Below are 12,838 nucleotides of genomic sequence, written 5' to 3' on the forward strand. Positions count from 1 at the left end.
AATAGTGAGGGTGACGATTAGTTCAACACCAGGCATGGCAGTATATGCTTTGGGTGCATTATATTATTATTATTATTTAAGAATAATCAAAAAAAGATGTCTATGAGGTCGATTGTATTATTGCTCCTAATTTACAGAGAGCAAGCCTAAGGCTAAAGAGGGAAATGCAGGATCTAAATTCACATCACCCTGGATTCATGCTTTAAAATTTTGTTTTAATATGACCATTCATTTATTTTTCCTATCTCTTTTCTTCTCATAAGATCTTGTTTCCTGTTTTCTAAGTATCCAGGAATGTCCAAGTTTTGCAGTGGTCCCCTGTGGCCATCCATGCTCTAAAAATACTAAATGGAAAATTCCAGAAATAAACAATACATACATTTTAAATAACTTTTATCACAGTATATTGTTATAATTGTTCTATTTTATTACTAGCTATCATTGTTAATCTCTTATTGTGCCTAATTTGTTAATTAACCTTATCATCAGTTCATACAAATAGGGAAAATCAGAATATTTATAGGGTTCAGCATGAGGCTTCAGGCATCCAGTGGGGGTCTTGGAATGTGTTCCCTGCAGAGGAAGAGGCTACTGGTAAGGATGAGCTGGTTGGGGTTTCAAGCCAGAATTTGGAACTTTATCTTGGTGTCTCTCCAATGCATGGTCACACGCTGCTGTTCTCCGTGAAGTAGGTCAGGGCGGTGGGTATCCAGAGATGTTCCTAAATAAGTGAGGTATCAAATTCAAGACAAATGTGTTGTAGGCAGATCACCAAGGATCTCCCACTGGCCATTCAGTCCAGCTAACTTAACATTGAGCAGTTCAGATGGACGCCCTGTCTTGGCATTGTGCCAGGATGGTATTAGACAATCAACCAATGTCTGTGGACCTGCCATCCTAGCTGCACGGCCCAGTATACATATACCTACTGGTGGATTTTATTTCAGATCTTATTTTTTGAACATTTTATGATTTTCTTCGCTTATTTTTCATATTTATCCTTGACAGACCCTGCCTGAGCAGCTTTGAGCTTGCTATGGAACTGTTTCACCATTATGTTCATGGTAATGTTAACCACAGGTGTGTGCAATTTAAGTAGTAAAAATAAAATTATTAGATTTGCCCCAATAGTAGCATCTACTTGCCGTGTTTCATGAGCTATAATCCTTTCATTCAATTTTCTCTGCAAGAGGTTTTTAATAAAATTCATTCTCAATGATAAAATTCTCAAAATGAAATTCTCACTTTGACTGTTTTTATGGGACTTCGGAAACTGGGACACTGTCTCCTTTGGAACAGATGTGGCTTGGATGCATCACACTTGGACAAGCGCCATCTTTCAGTCTGGTGACCCTTGGGTTCCATTAATAGAAATTCACCCAATCTAGAAGAAAAACAGGAAAGTGTTTTACAAATCAGAACCAGAGCGAAGTGGGCATGTCAGTGAACCAGAAAGTTCAGCGATTCAGAATGTTCTTCCTCAAAATGTTCTAGCTCATCAAGTCCCATGCTGGCCCTGCAGGTACAGAGATGGGGGACCAGGGGCTTGAGCTTCAGGGAGCCTCGTCTATGCCTTTGGGTGGGCCTGCCTTCCGAGTATCTCGGTGTGTGCCACTGAATAATAGGGCAAAGATAGCAGTGACTGAGACAAAGCCTCCAAGGGGTCACTCACTCTTCAGTTTGTTAAAGATTAACTTCGGGTGGTTGGCTAGTCTAATCGCTGATTTTAAAGCAACTAACTTTCAATGGCCTCCACCACCAAAAAAAGGAATGCAGTAAGTCACTGAGACCGATGCCCACTTCCCTTCCCTGGGACTTAAGGCTCTGGTAGAACTCTTGTGGTCTCCCTGCTCTTATCAGCTTTTCCCCTGCCCAACTTGGTCTCCATCCTCCTAGTCCCCTGGAAGCCTGGTGAAAGTCCAAATAGCCCTGATTTCTGATTCTTCAGGTCCTGGCTGGGGCCTGGGGATCTGCATTACTAACAAGTTCCCAGGTGCTACTGGTCCAGGGACCACCCATTGAGAAACACCGGTCTTTGCATATGCTACTCAAAGTGCCAACGGCAGATATGAACTGGTTGTTCCTGCTCTGTGACAAGGGAAGAACAAGAAGCCACAGAGAGCTTGAGTGGCCCTGTTTGCTAAGCCATCAGGCTGTACTGCCTCATTGTTTAAAAAAAAAAAAAAAGGTCAATACACAAATAGTGAGGCTCATTCCTTCTCATGTAGTGTGGGGCAGACGGGAGAATGCAAAGGGCTGGGTCTTCACCAGGCACCACTTTCCTCTAAGACCCATGGGCAACTGACAGATCTGCAAAGACCAGGCTTGGTGTGACACCACACACAGGTCGGGTGGCAGGCCTGGGGTCCAAGGATCTCGGACTTCTTGGAGGTTGTAGAACTGGATGAAGAAACTGACCAGTCAGAATCTGAGATGTCCAATTCTGTGTGAGGATCAAACTGGGACAGCAGGGGTTGGAGAGGCTGCCCTGTGACATCAGCCTGGGTCTCTCAGTTACGGGCAGTCAAAGAGATCTGAAAACTGGAGGAGGCAGCTTGCCATTCCTCTCTTCACAAAAGGACCGAGGAAGCCTAACTTTACAAAGACAGAAGTTTTATTTGGGCACGCGATTCTGGAAGTTCATAGTCCAATGTTGGGTGGCCCCATTAAGCCTGGCCTCTGATGATGGTGTTCTGTGCTGCTAGAGTTTCAAGACAGTCTAGAGCTTCATGAGGTGACAGACAGGGAGTGGCATGTCTGCCTGTATCTCTCTGGTCTCTGTCCCTTCCCTTATTAATCCAACAGGACTTAGTGGTGGGGGCCCCACCCAATCCAATGCAATCACTTCCTAAAAGCCCCACCTCTACACACCAGAAAAATGGGTCAAGTTTGCACTCTCTTAGGACCATTAACCATTAACTCCTGATTTTTGTGAAGTGGGAATAGACATTCAACACAGAAGGTGTCACCTGAACCCCAGGTCTAGGCAACTGACTCAATGCTGGGCTTGGAAGCCTGGGCATGACTCAACCTGCAGGTGGAGGCCGGAGAGAAGGCAGGGCCTAAGCAAAGGCAGGGCTACACATTATTCCCTGGACCTTAGGCACTTGGGCTGGCGTTTTCTTTGATTGCTTTGAACATTTTTATGAAAATTCCCAATGACTTGATTCCTAATTATCAGATTCAGCTGTTCCCTGCCTTCCATTGTAGGGGCCTCCTGGGCTGGCTGGCAGGAAGCCCATGTGAACGGAGCCTCCTCCAAGATTCCAAAGCTTGATGAATGTGCCTCAAATTGACTTTGCTAACTGTCTCTTCAAATGGATCTCTTGATAGCGCTACGAGTTTACTAGCGGTGATTTATTTTTTAATATTTTGCACTTCAAGCTCTGATAAATTCCGTGTTCTTTCTAAGCACTTGTGCAAATTAGATTGCAGTCGGAGGAGTTTAGCATTTTTCCATGTTCAATACATCAAGGCCTGATAAGCAGCCATCGCTGCTGTCTGTTTACTCCTCTGGTCCCTGCTGAAGTCTGCCCTTTTCCACAACTTTTCCTGGAAGGAGACATCTCGGGAAGAGGATCCCGTTGCCGCATGCAGTAGCCCCCCTCCCACCCTTTTCCGTGCTTTTGTTTCCTGCAGCTTCGTTTACCTGCTGTCATCTGTGGTCTAAAACTATGAAATAGAAAATTCCATACGTAAATAATTCGTAAGTTTTGGATCACAGTTCTTCTGAGTAGTGTGATGAAATCCCACCTCATCTCACCTGGGATGGCAACCAGCCCTCTGCCAGCGTACCCACACTGTGTACACTGCCCACCCGTCAGTCATGCAGTCGACTTCTCAGTGATTGGATCGACTGTCTGAATAGCACAGTGCTTGTGTTCAGGCCGCCCTTAGTTAACGTAACAATGGCCCGGGCACAGGCGGGGTGGCACAGAGGGGTAAGCCGCTGCTTGGGACCCCTGCATCCCACGTCAGAGTGCCTGGGACTGAGTCCAGCCTCTGCTTCCAACCCAGCTTCCTGTGAATGCTCCTGGGGACAATGGATAATGGCCCAATTGCTTGAGTTAAAACCTTGCACATGGCACACCTGGATGGAGTTCCTGGCTCCGGGCTTTGAGCTGCTGGCCCAGTCCTGGCTGTAGTGGGTGTTCAGGAGTGAGTGAGCAGGTGGAAGATCTCACTCTTTCCCTCTTTGTGTCATGTCAGTGTGTGTCCCCTGTCTCTGTCACTCTGCCTTTCAAATAAATAAATAAATATGAACAAATAAATTAATTTTTAAAAATGGCCACAAACACAAGGATAAAGATTCTAGCCAGTCAGCTATGCCAGAGGAAGCGTGCTTCCTTTACGTGAAAAGCAGAAGTTCTTGACTTCATACAGAAACAGGGCATATAGTACGCGAAGGTTGCTGAGATCTACAGTACGATGAGCTATTTTGAGAGAAACCACATTCATGTAGCTTTTATTACAGTCTACTGTTATAATTGTGCTAGCTCTGACTTCTCTAATCTATAAATTAAATTTTGTCATAAAGAAGAAAATATAGTACGTACTTGTATAAAGTTGGATTCTGCCTGCGGTTTCAGACATCCATGGGGTCTTGGGCTGTATCCCCAAGGATATGGGAGGAAATGACAATCAGCCTCTTCTGATGACCTCCTGTCATTTGATCATTTGTTTGGTTTACTTGAGAGATGAAGAGACACAGAGACAGATCTCTCATTTTCTGCTCCGCTTCCCAAATGTCTGCGGCAGCCTCATGTTGGGGGCCAAAGCCAGGTGGGGCCTAGAACTCAGTTCAGGTCTCTTACATGAGTGACAGAGATCCGAGTACTTAGACCATCACCTAGAGCCTCCCTTAATACACATTAGCAGGAAGCTGGAATTGGAAGCAAAACTAGGGTGTGGGTGCCCCAACCAGCAGCCTAACCACTGGGCTAGACCCTGACCTTCTCCAGTCAGTAAATTGAAAGAGCGCATTTAAAGGCCCCCCAGCCATCGCTGGACCTCAACCTCCCACTCAGAGAATGAGCTGCCCCAGAAGGGCTGCGAAGTGGCCAGACGCAACTGACAAAGGGTCCATTTGAAAGCCACCAGCAAAGGAAGCCGACGGCATGACATGGGGACTTTGCACTGGGATCACACGGATCTGAGTCTGAATCTCACAGTATTACTTAGAATGCTTGTGATCACATGAAACAGAAAACCAAACTGGTTTCATAGTAGAGGGAGTTTAGCAGCTCCCCTGGAGCCAGAGCAGAGGAGGCTCCTGGGTTGACTGTTTCTCTGGGTTAATGAAGTCCGGGGCGCTTCTCTCTTGGCTGCTGCTTCAGCTGCACCCTCAGGCTGATTCCCCGAGTCCCTTCAAGGCCGTCCTCTTCCTCATTAGGAGGCAGTAGAGGAAAGAGAGGGACAACTGCTCTCGTTCAACCAGTGCAGGAGAGTCGCTCACCGCGATATGACTGGTCGGAAGAATGCCAGGTGATGACTGGCTAAGCTCTCGTTTCTCTGAACCAATCACCATCCAGGGGGGATAAGGTCACCATGACTGCTTGAAACCAAGGAGCCGCTCACCACAGCTGGGGTGAAGTTGACCGCACTACAACCAGAAGTGTGTCAAGCCTGAGGGGACAAGGGACGGATGCTGAGAGGAGGGGTACAGTGTGACGCTGCCTCTCCTGCTTGCATTCCCTCGCCCGGGTACTGACCTGCTCTGACCCTCAGCTTTCTCCTCCATAAAAGAAGATGCGTTTGCTGTCGATCGCCCCCGCTGCTGTAGACATTGGGAATAAGATCGGGACAATCAGGGGCTTGCATGGATGAGCACTCAATGCACATTATTGCAGAGAAGTTGAGGGAGGCACCTGTAGACGCCACATTCCTTCACAGATTGGTTTCAAGGAGATGTTTCTCCTTCTTGAATGCAAGTTCAATGACTGCAAAAGTCTTCATTCAGAGAGCTTTTATATGATGATGTATCAGGACATTATTTAGGTGAAAAAACTTGGGCTCGGTTGTCTTAACACAGACAAAGAGTATCTCTGAGTATCATGTTTAAAAAAATAATACTAAAGCCAAGATGAAATGCGGGCAGGCATTTGGTCTGGAAGTTAAGACATTCATGTGGCACATCAGAGTGCCTGGGTTAGATAGCTGCATCCAGCGCCTGACTCCAGCTCCCTGCTGATACAGACCCTGAGAGGCGGTGGATGATGGCTCCAGTGTTGGGTTCTTGCTACCTACGTGGGAGACCTCGATTGAGTTTCTGGCTCCCAGTTTCAGCCAGGGTGGGCATTTAGGGAATGAACCAGCAGATGGGAGCAGATCGGCGCATCTCTGACTGCTGCAGCCAACTAGGGAGTGAACCAGCAGATGGAAGACCTCTCTCTTTCTCTGCCTCTGCCTCTATGTAATAATGCTTTTCAAATAAATAAATAATTCTTAAATAAATAAATAAACAAACAAAACTCAGTGACGACTTCAGGAACTGCACAGCGTCGCGGTCCCAGGCTGACCTGAATTCCTCAGCTTTGTGTGGAGCAGGACTTTGCACTCTCTGCTCCGTCGGATGAGAACTGTGGAGCCACTAATGCCAGGGGAGGCCCTCAGCTGCAGGCAGAGCATGCTCCAAGGCCTGCAAGACGTGGAGGCTTACGCGCTGCCCCCTGCGCCCTCCGCCATCTGCACTTCTCAATGCCACAGTTTAATCAGGAGATGTCTCGGAGCAAAGGAGGCCAGACCGCCAGAGGTCACCTTCACCCTCCACAGCTCTACTCCAAAGCAATTGTTTCAGGGGTAAATGGCCGTGGGCAGTCAGAATCAGGAGTAAGCAGCATGAGTGGGTGTCAACGTTTACATTCTCCATTCTGTTCCATTCAACCAACCGCGCAGGGCAGCCTCTGCGCTGTGGGGATGCTGGGTGCTGGGGATGTGCCAGTGGGCAGGTGTCACAGTGCCCCTGGGGTCTGGTACCCAGGCCGGCAGAGCGGGCAGCTCCATACCGAGTACAGGCCTGTCTGGTCTGCCCAGGGATGTCTGAACATGGAGCTAAAATGTGTGTTAAATGTTACGTTTCAGCTGCGTGATGAACACTGGCTACCCCTCCATCCTGCCCCCCCCCCACCGTGTCCTTCTCCTACTCTCTGTCCTCTAATTACCCTCAAAAATTGCCTCTTCCCTCATGGATACCCCAGCTCCTCCACGATCCCAGAACGGGGACCACCACGTGCCTGCCCCAGCACCAAGTAGCCACCTGTTCTGCTTGGTCTGCATCATCCAGGCCCTAAAGTTGTAAGATAGTCTGAATGTCACACCTGAATAAAGGCACTCCCCTTGTACCCCCCGGAACTAGGAGAGTAGGGAGGGAAAGTCTGGACGCGCAGACGGGAGAGAGCCTCAGGGAAGCGCAGTGCTGGGACTCTGGGTGCTGCCTGCACTTCCCCAAAGAGTTCTCCCTGCACCCCTGCACCTGATCCTGCAGCCATCCTGCTCTGAGTGCCCCCCTCCCCCAAGGCTGTGACTTAGTACTGGAGTCAGCCAGCCGAGGGGGGCATAAATATGGGGCTCAAGAAGTCGGGAGCTACCTCCAGTGTCTTCTGTGTATGCTTTCGTTTTTGTAGAAATAAAGGACAGCAGAGACCTGGAGTCCTCTTAACTGACATCTGGAACTCCACCCTTCGGGATGCTTTTGGCTGCATGTAAAAGAACAAAGATCCAACCCGGCTTCACCAAAGGGAAAGGCAGGAAAGTCCAGGCCTCTTGTGTGACTCCCAGTGGTCACCCAGGTCCCGTGTTTCTCCCATGTCCATGCTGCGCCATCCTCAGCATTAGCTTCAGCCTCCAGCCCTGATTGGTGCAAGACAGTGAGCAGCATACAGACTCAGAAAAGAAAACCCCCGTGTGCTGGTGATACTCTCCTTAGAACGAGGAAATCTCGCCCTGGTTTCCCCCGCTGGTCTCGGAGTCAGAAATGGGCCACACGCTCACCCCTGGGCAGTGCCAGTGAAGGGACTGCAGCCTCACTGCTGGCTTTCTCTGTCGACGTGTGCTGGGTGAGGGATCCCACTCATGTCACAGAGGATTCTGCCCGCAAGCAACTGTCATGGACAAGCAGCAGTGACTGTTGCCAGAACCTGCTGCAGAGCAAGGTGGCATCCGAGTTGATGGAGAGCAAGATGGGGCACCGAGGCGTGTGCCTCTGGCCACCAGAGATGGAAAGGCAGAGGGCTATGGGGTGAGGAAAGCTAGTTCAGAATGCTAGTCCCACCTTGTGCCAGCTGTTTATTATTATTAATGTCTAAATGTCTAATTATTTAGACATTTATTAATGTCTAAACGCTGTTTGAAAATTTGGTATCTTAAAATCACTATCACCTATTTTTATTTATTTGAAAGGCAGAGGGACACAGACAGAAACACACACACACCCAGAGAGAGAGAGAGAGAGAGAGAGGAGAAAGAGATCTTCTACCCATTAGTTCACTGCCCAAATGGCCAGAACAGCCAGTTCTGGGCCAGACTGCAGCCAGGAGACCGGAGCTCCATCCTGGTTTCCCACATGGGTGGCAGGAAGCCAAGCACCTGTACCATCTGCTACCTTCCCAGGTGCATCAGTATGGAGCTGGATCAGAAGCCGGCCAGCTGGGACTCACAATGGCCCTCTAATATGGGATGCCAGCATTGTAGGTCAGCAGATTAGTCAGGCGGTGCCACCAATCTGGGCCAGGTCATCTGAGCTCATCTGGGCCTTCCAGTGTCTGCAGGAGCTGCTGGCCTAGGCTGGTGCCCACAGCTTCTCTCTGCTCCACGTGGTCTCTCATCCAGGCTGATCCATCTGGCAGCCAAGCACAGTTCTATGAAAAAGTGACAGTGTAGGAGGACCCTAAGGCTCAGGATAGCACATGGTGGGCAGATTCACGCCACTGACCCAGGGCAAGCCCTCAGGCCATTAGAAAGCAGCAAAGTCCCACCGTGGGCTATAGCTCCCAGGGAGGCCTCTTGGCTAATTAATATTTCCCCAATGACTCTGGGGATGTCTTACTTGAGAATTAAATGAGAGAATACAGGTGAAGCATTTCCCACCGAGTAGGTTATGTACGAGGGAGTTTCCCAAAGTGCATGGCAACTGAAATGAAAATTATCTTGGTGCTACAGAAAATTTGAAATCCATGCATAGCTTTTTCCTGGCATATTTTCCATGGATTTTTTGAAGACCTCACAGTAGGCATGAGCTTTTACGATGCTTGTATTCATGATCCTAACTGGTATTGCTATCATCAGCCTCATTTTTATCATAATGATTAAGATGATGTTGAGTGTGTGTCTGTTGGGTTATGACTCCCCCTGGGATACAACTATGAAACAGCTTCCCACACTGCAGACATGGTAGAATGCTCTGTGGCTGGTGATAGGGCTGCTGATCCAAGCAGGGTGAGCTTCGTGAGCTCCCATCTGCCTTCCCGTACTGTTTGATGAGCGTCATGTCCTCTGGGGTTTTCCATGCTGGCTGCTTGGAGCTCCCCAAGCTCCTGGCCTGTCCATCAAGTGGAACCTCCAAGAACCAGGGTTTCATTGGCCTTCCAGCGGGAACTACTCTTTTGGACGGCAGCGCCCCTTGGAGGAGAGGAGCCGTCTGCATTCCCGGAACCGCGGAATCTCTGCTCCTTTCCCAGCTCCAAACGTGCCCAGGACGGAGCTCTCTGGAGGGGCTTGTGGCCAGCTGGCGAGGACAGGAGAAGTCGCCCAGTCTCCTCTCCCACAGCAGAAGTCACCCCAGTTGGCAGTCTCTCGGAGAGCAGAACTGGCGTCTCCAGCCCGCAGCGGAGAAAGGGGCGTTTTGTTTTTCTTGGGTTTATCTTTAAACGGCTGTTTTGTTCACGGGGTCCCTGCTGTTTGCACCCCGTGAAGAGTCTAGGACCAAGCAGCCTGCTAATTTCATTTGCCGCCACTGGTTTCCCATCTGCTAGGGGACGCGCCCGGACAATTCTCCATGTATAATTCACCGTGCTTTGTAATTTAGGCTTACACACAATCAACAGCTTGATCAAGGCACCATGGCAAGGATTTCAAGGGCAACAGTTCCATTTTCTGCCCTTGCTTGAAATCAAAGCTGGCTGTTCTTTTGGGTGTACATCCTCTCTCTGTCTGTCTCTCGGTCTCTTTCTCTTCCAGCCTTGTTTCCTCCCCCCCCCCCCTCACCCCGGGGCACGCACACAATTCTTTGTCCTTCCCATTATCGAACACTGTATTTCTAACTTGCAAATGTGCTGGTCTAACCCGCGCGCCCCCACCCCACTCCCCGGCCCCGTGGATGACGGTTGTCTGGCGCCACCAGCTAATTGCAGCCACCACCCCCATCTCATCTGGCCAGGGCTGCATCATTTACCTCTTTCTCTCTGTGTTTGGTGATGCACTTTTGCATAACAGATGCACATTTTGCTGACAGTGAGAATTAATTTGGCTTGGGATGCTCAAAAGAGTTGGGGGCAAGGGGGCCTGGTTTATGTAAATTTAAAAGCCATCAGACAAATTTGCTCTCATCTGTTTCTGAGGAAAAATGGTGCAGGGGGTCGGCGCTGTGGCCCAGCAGGTTCAGCCACCAGCTGCCATGATGCCCCTGCTCCAAATGCTTGATTCGTGTCCTGACTGCTGTCACTCATCCAGTTTTCCGCCAATGCACATCCTGAGAGGCAACAGGTGATGGCTCAAATGCTGGGGCCCCTGCCACTCACAGGGGAGAGCCAGAGGGAGTCTGGTGCCTCGCTTCAGCCTGGCCTGGCCCTGGCTGTCGCATGCATTTGGGGAGTGAACCAGTGGATGGACGATCTCTTTCTCTCCATGTCTCTCTCTCTCTCTTTGTCATTCTGCTGTTCAAGTAGATGGAAATAAATTTAAAATAAACATTAAAGAAAATAACAAGTGGGCATTTGCTCCCAGCATTGGGGGGAGGCATTTCCTGAGAGTTGTTTGGATGACGAGTTCTTTTGCCTACAAAGCTTCTGTTCCCATTCCTTCAAAAGACAGGACAAGGGGCCAACGTCCATTTCAGAGTCCACTCATAAGCCTTTTGCTACGTTGCAACTATGGCTGAAGAGTATCAGAGCAGGGCGACGTTAGAGAGCGTCTGACTTCATCTCCCCACTGTGTAGAGAAAGACAGCGGGGCTCAGAAACAAGATGTGGCTTCCCCAGGCCAGAGCACTGCCTGCAGCTGGTTACAGGACACAGCGTCTTACCTGGCCCTTCCATTCCAGCCAGTGAAACAACATGTCTACAAGGAGCCACTATTCTAAGCTCTTTACATATGCTACCTCATTTAACTCTCATAGACTACCCATTCGTAAGACTCAGCGATACATCTTCACCTCACAGAGAGGTTGAATAACTTGCCTCAAGTCACACGACCCAAGGTAACAGAGCTGGGATCCAATGCCAGGTAGCCTGGCTCAAGAGTCCCTGAGCTAACCACCCTGCTCAACAGCCTCGTAGAGCTGCCCACTCTCACAGGGCAATGCCCAAGCTCCATGTTTTGCAACCCGAAGTCTTTAATGATTTTGCACCCTCCTGACTTTCTCAACTTTACTTCTGCTTCTTTCCCAACAGTCGGTGTGGGCAGTCTCCCGGCCCTTGCTCACCCACACAGGACTGTGTCCTGGGCCTTCCCAAGAGGTGGGAGCCACACACAGCCTGTGCTGGGCTGGTTGCATTGCACGGGAATGGTCTTTCCCTGTTCCAGGCTCAGGGAGTGCTCCCTAACCCTAACCCTAACCCTTACCCTAACCCTTACCCTAACCCTAACCCTAACCCTAACTCTAACATGATAGTGACCTCCTGGCAGTCCCCGGCTTCCTATAACCCAGGCCTGCAGGTTCTACCAAGTGAAGCGTGCGCAGCCACATTGCCTTTGTCTATACCAGAGTACATTCGCTTGGCCAGGGGGGAGTCTGACGCACTGCCGGAGGCTGGATCCCATGCGCACGCTCTCCTTGGTTGTTAGAGGGAATCTCTATAGCACTTCAGCCTGGTGTGCATGCGGTCGGTCTTAGCAGCCTCAAACCAGGCCTGGGCAGCACTGTTCCTTTTAGCCTTGCCCACACAGCCTCATCACCAGTGAATGGTAAATCGGTCTTGGCGTACTGGGGAGTCTCTTCGGCTGCTTCCTTCTCCTTTGGGCATGGTGCTGATATTCTTCTGGGGAGATGCTCTTGGCTCTAGGAGAAGGCACACAACTCCGGATTGGCCATATCCTGTTCCCAGGCCATATCCTGTTAAGAGCTGGGCATGCGATCCCATTAGAGCCATAAGCTGGATAAAAACTTTTGCTTTATTATTGAGAGAGAAAGCAAAACCCTGTGTTTTCCAGGAGAGGACCCAGAGGGAAGGAGCTGAGAGGTGTTGCCAGCCATCACGTGAGCTGGGGACGCCACGAGCAAGATCCCAGAGGTGAGACACATGGGGTCTTTTGGATACCGATCGCCTCAACTCCTGGGTCAAGCTGTGCCTGAAGCCACCACACTCTTGGTTGCTAAACATCATGAGATGTGCGTTTCCTTTGCTTATACTGCTTTGATTTGGGCTCTGTATCTTGCCATGGAAACTCCTGAGTGTTGGGCTTCAGCCGACCCAGCTGCTTACTCTCCCACCTGTGCAAGGCCGTCTCAAGCTGTCTGATCCTTGAACTTTCCCTTTTCCAAGCTGAAGTGCCAAGAAGAAGACACACATCAACCGCCCTGTTTCTTGTACCTTTCTCCCTCGTCTAGGATGTCAGCAAAAGGCCCCACGCGGCTTATTCTCAGCACCTTGAATCAGCCGCGGGACTTCATCGGTGAACAACAAAT

General features: G+C 49.7%; 1 long non-coding RNA gene across 1 annotated transcript in view; it reads right to left on the reverse strand.

The window, feature by feature from the left end:
• Positions 1 to 1,198: 1,198 nt before the first annotated feature.
• LOC108177215 (uncharacterized) overlaps positions 1,199 to 12,838 on the reverse strand; it is a 35,033-nt gene continuing 23,393 nt past the window's right edge. The window contains exon 7 of the long non-coding RNA XR_007922110.2: positions 1,199 to 1,384. This is a non-coding gene — a long non-coding RNA (uncharacterized lncRNA). The remainder of the gene's footprint in view (positions 1,385 to 12,838) is intronic.

This window comes from Oryctolagus cuniculus, chromosome 16, assembly GCF_964237555.1.
Source record: "Oryctolagus cuniculus chromosome 16, mOryCun1.1, whole genome shotgun sequence".
NCBI lineage: Eukaryota > Metazoa > Chordata > Mammalia > Lagomorpha > Leporidae > Oryctolagus > Oryctolagus cuniculus.